Source organism: Asparagus officinalis, chromosome 5 (genome assembly GCF_001876935.1).
Source record: "Asparagus officinalis chromosome 5, Aspof.V1, whole genome shotgun sequence".
NCBI lineage: Eukaryota > Viridiplantae > Streptophyta > Magnoliopsida > Asparagales > Asparagaceae > Asparagus > Asparagus officinalis.
The window spans coordinates 10,189,330-10,199,132 of record NC_033798.1 but is presented as its reverse complement, the minus strand read 5'-3'; the positions used below and the strand labels follow the sequence as shown (position 1 = coordinate 10,199,132).

The 9,803-nt window shown below is 42.2% G+C and overlaps 1 long non-coding RNA gene across 1 annotated transcript; it reads left to right on the top strand.

Moving 5' to 3' along the window:
- LOC109843457 lies at window positions 5,343-7,561 on the top strand. Its single transcript, XR_002247686.1, has 2 exons — window positions 5,343-5,770; window positions 6,754-7,561. It is a non-coding gene; the product is annotated as an uncharacterized LOC109843457 (long non-coding RNA).

Sequence of the window (9,803 nt, the reverse complement as noted above, 5' to 3'; positions counted from 1 at the left end):
ATCACATTGATAGTGACTCCAGGATACTCGGTCTCTGGAGACTTCTTCCTGTGAGAACGTCGTCGTTGGTTGGGCAAAACAACATTCGTAAATTGGTTAAACACCAACAGTTGGGCCACATATGAGCAGCATTGACATCCTGAGAGGCCCGTAGGAATCAGCCATTCACATTGGAATGAACGAATGACTTGTTGCATCGGTCTTTCTCTCGATATGAACTCTCTCAAATCTGTTGTAAAGATTCGAAGAGAATTACTCACTGATTGTGAGGTTTGAATTGGAACCCCCAGTCCATGATTGGACAGGACTGGCTCTTGGTGAACATGGATTTGGTTGAGATGCCTTGAATCCATGGACTTCTTATATCCGCCCCTCAATCCAGTTACGCTACGCAGAGTATTCGGGGGTCTCGCTGCCCGGTCAGCGAGCCGGGGGTCCAGGGGGCGGCGCGCCCCTGGCCAGGGGGTCCGGGGGGATGGAATACCCCCCGGCGGGGTTCGGGGCAGCGCCCCGAAGCTCCACGGTATACACCATGTTCGGTATTGGATTTCGTCAACTGAACGCATGCCTGAGCTTCAGGTTTTGCTGATGAAACGCATATTTGAGAGTTGCGTTTATTTTGTGGAACACACTCCTGAGGGTTGCGTTCATTTTGTGGAACGCGCCCCTGAGGGTTGCGCTCAGTCTTCTTCACACAGAGCCTATGTTTGGGCTCATAGACGCGAGACTTGCATTCTGAAACAGAAACGCAGGGCATAGGGTCGCGTTTAGGCTCACAAACACGAAGCTCATGTTGAATTGAGGATCAGCATTCTCGGAGATGTGCTCGTCGTAAGGATCTCCTCCTCCGTCGAGCGACGTTCTTCTTAGCCTGCTTCAAGGCCTTTGTCGCCTCCATGGGCATCTTTCGACCCGATACCCGTCGGCTTGGCGCGGGTTTGGCTGAAGCTAAGCCCATGAGCCCACTCCATCGGAGGAGGGGCTGTCCAAGCAATCTGGCCCAAAGGAGAGGTCTTCCTTCGGCATAGGAGGAGCAGTTGGATCTTTAGTCTCTTTGGAGACTTTGTGGATCTTGCGCATAGCCTTAGGGCTAAGGGATCCGGAGGAGATAGCCTCCTCAAACTTGGCTTGATCAAACTCTACCACGAGAGTTTCGACGATTGTTCCAGTGAGATGAACATCGAATTGCGCCACCACTTCTTCGTCACAGAAACTCATCCCCAGCGGAGTCGCCATCTTTTGTTTGTGGAAAATTTACAGTAAAAAGAAACGAAGGAAAATTAATTTGTATTCCTTTAATCTCAGTTACAATTGGACTTCCTGATTACAAAAGAGAAGAGAATGATCTGGATTCTCCCCTTTGTTTAATTCTGGGTTCTTCACGGTGGCGATGAGATGCCTCCCTCGAATGCTCGCGTCGAGTTTGCTTCTCGTTGACGATCCGATGTCTTGTTTCACTGGAACGTGGTCTTCTCCTCATGATTTGACGTTATGGAGAACTCTGAACGAGTTTAAAACTCTATGAAAGAGTTGATTTAACCGAAAGTCGGTTATAAGCCAAGGATAAAGAAGATCTTGTTGCCGATCTCCAAAGCTCCAGAAATGCTCTAAGGATCCTGTTGACGAGTTCTGGCAGCGATTAGAGCTGCGTCTGGCAGCGATTGCGTTTGCAGCGATTTGGAAGCTGCGTCTGGCGGCGATTAGAGCTGCGTCTGGCAGCGATTAGAGCTGCGTCTGGCAGCGATTGCGTTTGCAGCGATTTGGAAGCTGCGTTTCGCGGCGATTTGAGCTGCGTTGGGTAGCGATTTGAGCTGCGTCTGGCAGCGATTGCGTTTGCAGCGATTTGGAAGCTGCGTTTGAGCTGCGTTCGTGGCTATGAATGCGGTGCGTCTTGATGCTGGTACGCGGGGAGGACTTCCACGTCTTGATTTGAAGAGACCATTGATTTGTAGTCTCTTTCTGTCGAAGCGTTGCAAAGATCGTCATTTTGTAATCTTTACTTTAGCTCTTTGATATGCAAGAGTCGTCAGATTGTAACTCTCGATGTTGATTGTGAAGGCTGTTTAACTAGAGCTCTCATCGGTTGTCGTGAAGGTCGTCAGATTGTAACCTTCAGCGATCTACGTGAAAGTCTTCAAATTGTAGCCTTCTGGAAGTCGTCAGATTGTAACTTTCATCATCGGTGTTTGATGGGGATCAGCTATCTATTGTGATTTTTTGACAGCCTATAGTGATATGTCAATTAATCGTGCTCTATGTGATCTCGGTGCTAGTGTCAGTCTTATGCCACTGTCTATATGTAACAAGTTGCAGATGGGAGACTTGAATCCCACTACTATCTCCCTCCAATTGGCGGATCGATCGGTTAAACGTCCGGTAGGTATATTAGAGGATGTACCTATCCAGGTTGGTAAATTCTACATCCCGGTTGAATTTGTTATTCTTGAAATTGAGGAGGATTCTCAAATTCCCATTATATTGGGAAGACCTTTCCTTGCCACTGCTGGAGCGATAATTGATGTGAAGAATGGAAAGCTCTCTCTCAATATAGGGGATGAAAAGGTAAATTTTGATTTGTTTTCTGCTATGAAGTTTCCACTAATTGATGATACTTGCTGCATGATTGATACGATTGATATGGTGGTTAGAGAAGACTTTATTAAATGCATATCAAGTGATCCACTTGAGAAATGCTTAGTAGAGAATGAAGGACCAGTTGACGATGATCAGGAAGTACCTTCCTATGTTACGATGCTTGATGGAAGTCCAACCTGCACCAAAATCACCTACAGCAAAGGACTTGATGCAGTGGCTGAAACTGCAAAAGAGTTGAATGCCCAGGTTGTGTCCATGGACACAGCCGTGTCAAAAAGCAGCAGAAACAGCCCAGAACAGGTTTGTGAAAAGAAAACTGCACCTAAGGTAGAACTAAAACCACTCCCCTCCTCGCTCAGGTTAAAGGAAGCGTTGACAACTGCCCCAGTTATGAGATCACCTGATTGGAGCATTCCATTCGAGATTATGTGCGACGCAAGTGACTATGTTATCGGGGCTGTTCCTGGGCAAAGGAAAGAAGGGAAAATATACGCTATATACTATGCCAGTAGAACAATGGATGAAGCTCAGATGAACTATGCGACAACAGAAAAAGAACTCCTAGCCGTAGTGTTTGCCTTGGATAAATTCTGATCATATCTTGTTGGGTCGAAGGTCATAGTATTCACAAATCACGCTGCTTTGAAGTACCTCTTGGCTAAAAAGGATGCAAAACCACGACTGCTAAGGTGGATTCTCTTGCTTTGAAGTACCTCTTGGCTAAAAAGGATGCAAAACCACGACTGCTAAGGTGGATTCTCTTATTACAGGAGTTTGATCTCGAGATAAAAGACAAGACGACTGCTAAGGTGGATTCTCTTATTACAGGAGTTTGATCTCGAGATAAAAGACAAGAAAGGAACTGATAATGTGGTGGCTGATCATCTCTCTAGGCTTAGGCAAGATATGGATCAAGGAGAAGGTGAAAAGGAGACATTTGATGATTCGTTCCCAGATGACAACCTGTTTGCTATTACAAGTCTTCAAGCCCCTTGGTTCGCTGATTTTGTAAACTATATTTCTTGTGGGGTATTACCACCTGAATTGTCCTATCAACAACGCAAGAAGTTCCTATCGGATGTCAAGCACTATTATTGGGATGAACCTTGTCATTATAAGCGTTGTGTAGATGAAGTATTTAGAAGATGCTTTCCTGAAGAGGAGGTATTAGATGTCATATCCCACTGTCATTCTTCACCATACGGAGGTCATGCAAGCACCACCAAGACCGCCGCTAAAAATTTGCAATCTGGGTTCTATTGGCCTTCACTTTTCAAGGATGTGAGACATTTCACGCTTAGTTGTGATCGTTGTCAACGGACATGAAATATCTCACGGAGGAATGAGATGCCACTAAATAACATTTTTGAAGTCAAACTCTTCGACGTGTGGGGGATTGACTTTATGGGACCTTTTCCGCCATCACGCAACAACAAGTATATATTAGTAGCAGTAGATTACGTGTCAAAATGGGCTGAAGCTTTATCATCCCCAACAAATGATGTGAAAGTCGTGGTCAAATTATTTCAAAAGGTCATTTTCCCCCGGTTTGGTGTCCCAAGAGCTGTAATCAGTGATGGAGGATCTCACTTTGCAAACAGGATCCTAAGTACGCTTTTAAGGAAGTACGGAGTAACTCACAAAATGGCTACACCGTATCATCCTCAAACAAGTGGTCAGGTGGAGATCACTAATCGAGAAATCAAAGGAATCTTGGAGAAGACAGTGTCTCGTTCAAGAAAAGATTGGTCTATGAAGCTAGATGATGTTCTTTGGGCATATCAGACAGCTTATAAGACTCCTATAGGTATGGCACCATTCATATTGGTCTATGGGAAATCATGTCATTTACCAGTTGAAGTGGAACATAAGGCACATTGGGCTATCAAGAACATTCATTTAGATTTGAAAGAAGCAGGGGAACAGAGAAAGCTTCAACTAAATGAACTCGATGAATTAAGGTTGGATGCATATGAGAATGCCAAGATTTACAAAGAAAGAACAAAGAAGTGGCATGATCAACACATCCTTCATAAAGAATTTACAGAAGGGGACCTGGTACTTTTGTTTAATTCTCGACTCAAGCTTTTTCTGGGAAAACTTCGTTCGAGGTGGTCTGGACCATTCCAAGTGCGTAAAGTATACCCATTTGGGGCTGTCGAAGTATGGAGTGAAGCCATGGGAACCTTCAAGGTCAATGGACAGCGATTAAAGCATTATTTCACAGGAACTCCGATCGAGAAGTTGGGTACTTTTACCCTTCCCGATTCATCATCATTGTGAGCATTGAAGGGGTCGAGCTCATGACCATAAACAAGCGCTTCTTGGGAGGCAACCCAAGTTTCTCTTTCATTTTATTTTTCCTTTTAGTGTTTTAATTATTAGTTTTCATGACATGTAATCAAGTTTCCGTGAACTGGTGTGTAGGTGAATGACAAAAGGAAAATAGGTAACAGAGAGTTCAAGGCTAAAGAGGACAGAAGGAAAAATATTGAATACACAGTTGACACGGCTAGGCCGTGTCCACCAACACACCCGTGTAGCAGTCGGGACAGTCTTTATCTCATTTCCAGAGTCTACCACACCCTGGGAAGGCGTCCACCACACCCGTGGCCCTAAAATCCCAGACTTCTTTTTGCCCGGCGTTGACTGATCAATTAATTCTTTGACCTAACCCATCAAACCCCACCCCTTCTTATAAAAAAAAACACCTGACATCCCAATTAAATTCCCCACCTCCCAAACAGCCTATCAATCCCAACCTCCCCAAAAAGCCATTAACTTCTCCTCACAACCCCACTAACTTCCCCACCTCCCCAAAAAGCCATTAACTTTCCCAAAACCCAGTTCACATACTTCCCCATTGACTTCCCGTACCTCGCCCACTCATCATCCCACTGACTTTAGTCATTCTTTTCCACCTCTTGTCTAACCCAAAGCCAGGAATGCTTCCAACACAAAGACAACACATCTAAAGTTCCGACGAGAGAAGCGTCGTCCCGCAACTCCAACGATCTTCGATTCAGCCCCATGGCTCCAAAACGCAGAAAAAAACAACGACGCAACAACCTCCAACTCACCGATAGCATCGCAACACCGGTCTACAAGGGGTAACCCTACGCCTCCTTCCAATAACCCTGATGGTATTATCTTTGACCCTGATCTTAATCAAGAGGTACGATTTAATAACTTGGTCTCTAGGCGCATGACATCGAAAAAATTCATTGATAATGATGCATTGTTACAATCAGGACTGAAAGAAAACATCTATAATTTGTTCAATGGCATTGGTTGGGGAGAATTTGTGACTTTGCATCGGCCTACATACAGGAGACTTACCCTTGAGTTCTTAAGTTCTTTAGTTGTTGATGCTAATGATAGCGTCGCAGGTGGTCGTCTGATATTTCGTTTCTTTAACAAATGCTATGTGATCAGTATGGCTAAATTTAACCGTCTTCTTAGCCTACCTGAACAGGTACTTAGAAACCCCCCGAGAGAATGAGATCCAGCCATCTTTTGGAGAGCAATAACCTGTGAGAGAGAGGTTAGAGCAAATGTTCGACCTTATGAACCTTCTAAAAATAAGGCTTCCCAAATTTATAACCCTGTTTTCCGCTATCTACAGCGGCTCATGGCAAACACCGTCTTTGGTAGGGGAGAGAGCGTCAGTGTTTTTAGGTACCGAAGTCTTCTTGTTATACTGTCTTGTCAATAGGATGGTGGTTGATGTGGGATACTTTTTAGCCAAAAATAGGATGGTGGTTGATGTGGGATACTTTTTAGCCAAACAATTAGAAAAAATCGGGAAATCTAGTGTAGGTGACATTGTTGTTGGAGGATTGATCACATTTAGCCAAACAATTAGAAAAAATCGGGAAATCTAGTGTAGGTGACATTGTTGTTGGAGGATTGATCACGATCCTCGCAGAACGTATGAAATTATCATTCTCTCACCTACCAATTGAGAAACCAATATCCCGATTGGATTTACCATATTGCACAGCTTTTAGACTTATAACTAAAGTTGAAGACGAATATTGGTTAACTTTCTTTCAAGGCCCTATTTTCCCACTCCCTAATCATAATCTTACTAACACTGAAAGCCAGGATAATTGGCAGCCACCTGAAGGTGATTTGCCTTACGAACCACCTCCTCAGGTACCCCTACAACGACCGGCTCCACACACTTCGCCCGACGGTGCATCCACATCTAGTGCGTCCCCCAATTGGATCAACAGGTTCAACATGTTGGAGCGGGGGCATCAACACTTGAAAGAGTCCGTCCACTCATTACGACAAGATATGGGCACACAATTCCATGCCATTAACGCGCGTCTGCATGGTTTTGACACTACACTAGGGACGATGAACCAGTTGATACAAGATTTGCACCACTTTTCTCTACCTCATCCTTATGCACCTCCACCGCCACCTCAATGAGTGGTGAGTCCCTCTTATCCTCCTTTCAATTACTCAAACACATTGGGGACAATGTGCAATTCAAGCATGGGGGATTGGGTGTGTTGGGATGATGTTTCATGTATGCTTTAGTGTTTTTGAGTGCTTGTTTTCTGTGTTGGGATTTTTCATTATGATTAAAAAAAAAGAGTACCACTGTTTGAAAACTCTTCTAACACATGCATCAATTATTTCACATGCCCCATTGTTAAAAAAAAATTTCTTTGTTTCATGTTCAGTTGGTTAGGATGTTATCTGTTCGAGTTCCACTTTGTCGATACTTAACTCTAAACATTGGAGAGATAGGAATGGATTTTGGCTCAACCCATCTAATTAAAACCTAAGCTTCTTTGGTGACTTGGAATACTTTTTGGTTACTGGAGAAACACTCGGCCTTGTAAAAAAAAAGTCCTAAAGTCTGTTGCACCGAGTACCTAGCACCGCACCCTCAGAAGTATGGCTGTCACGTCAGTAGGTGTTAATTATGACGGGATTTTCAAAAAAAAAATTGAATAAAATGCAAGGAAACCGAGTGCTCCTTTGAGACCTTAAGTAGGAAGAGTATGACCCATTGTGATGAGATATGTGTCTGTCACAAGAAGTTTTGGGCAATTAACTAAATTTTTTTTTTAACTTTGTCATGCCATTTCTCTTTCCAACATTTATGAGTTGAGTCACTTGCACTAACATACGTGAAAGCCTACAGATACATTTTCTTCAACTTTGAACTTGAGACAAGATTTCTGTTTTGACATTGGGTTGAGTGGAGCCTACAGATACATTTTCTTCAACTTTGAACTTGAGACAAGATTTCTGTTTTGACATTGGGTTGAGTGGAATAATGTTGCATGTGAACTTGAGAATAGACAAGATTTCTGTTTTGACATTGGGTTGAGTGGAATAATGTTGCATGTGAACTTGAGAATAGTGGATACATTTGTGCTTAATTTCTATTTTCTTTGAATCTGTACCCACTTATGTGTGTGTTTCCATCTGTTTTGCTTGAGGAAAAGCAATAGTTCAAGCATGGGGGAGTTGATAAACATGAATATTATCTATATTTTGACTATGTTTCACCTACAGATTCATTGTTATTTGATGTATTTCCTTGCATTTTGGCCATGTTAAGCTGCCTAGTTCTTGTTTACTGCTCTATTTATATATTGTGTAGGAATTACTGGAACTTAGCGCGGATTCGGAGTCAAGAAGGAGTCAAGGAATGCAAGGAAAGTGGCTACACGGTCACCTAGTGTTCAACAACACAGGCGTGTTGATTACAGAAGAAAAGCCCAGAAAGCAGAGCGAAACAGAATTAAACACGGCCTGGTCGTGTCGATCTGCACAGCCATGTTGGATGACAGCAGTCAGTTATCATGCGATCTGGAGCAAATATTTGAAGTTATCTTTCAACACGTTTTTCCCAGAATTAAAACGGAGACGCCCTGAAGCATCAAAGGAGAACCCGGAGGCTGGAGATCTTGATTTTTCTTTCTTCTTCTTCTCTTCTTCTCTCTAAAAACTCTTAGATTATGTTTTCTTTTGATTTGGAACTTGCTGTTTGTGGAGAATTGTGTGCAACTTCAACACTACGGTTTATCTTTCTGATCTATTGTGGAGAATTGTGTGCAACTTCAACACTACGGTTTATCTTTCTGATCTATCTCAATTTCCAGTTTATGATTATGATCTTATATTTATCTTTCTGATCTATCTCAATTTCCAGTTTATGATTATGATCTTATATATTGTTATCATGTTTTCTAATTCAATTATGTGTGAGTAATTGTCTTATCTAGGATTGAACTAGGTTCCGCCATGGTTATGAATTAATGAACTGATTGTTGTTGTTATTGATTGTTCGACTTGTATTATTCAGTTACTAGTATCTAATTGCCTAGGGTTAATTCAATTGGTCACTGATTTAATTCTCTTAGGATGTTGATTTGAACTGAAAGGTTAGATTAACGCCGGAAAATAGTAATTGAACAAGAATTAATTGATCACGAAAGTAGATTAATTATTCCTTGAGAACATGAGGGATTAACAAGAACTTAATGGGTTTAATTTAGTTTAACCCCATGAAAATAGGTTGTTAGGCTGAAATTAGGCATGATTTTTAGTCGTCGAAAGAGACTAATAGTTATCATAGGTTAGTCGTTCTTAATGCATTGAGAGATTCGATAGCAATTGATTAATTTATTAATTCGAACCAGAGTTGAAACCGAAGTTCAATCCTAGATCCTTTTAATTGAGTGAATTCGTCGTTGATACTAGCTAGCGTGTTCGTTATTGATAATCAAAAATCATACTTTTTAACACAATTGGTTTAGATAGTTACAAAACAGTGAAAATCAGTAATTAACAACGAAGTCCCTGAGGATACGACCTTGCATCGCTACAACGATATCCGTGCACTTGCGGATTTGAGTGAACACCTTTGTGCATGTTTTGTGCATTTGCACCCATATTTTCACAAATATACATTGAATTAATCTCAAATCAATTCTTATCATATTCAAACATCAAAATATATTATTTTTCATTATAAAATATATTTATCATTATTTATCATAAAATATTCAAATTTACGGGGTTTTACAGTTTGGACTCTCGTTCGGGTTCTCGACTTGTTGTGGATTGAGTTCGTACTGGACACAACAAGTGGGACATTTGGTTACTTTGGTGTCGGCTCAGTTTTGGGAAAATTTCGCCGAGGTGGAGAATTGTGAACACGTGACCGCGTTGAGGAG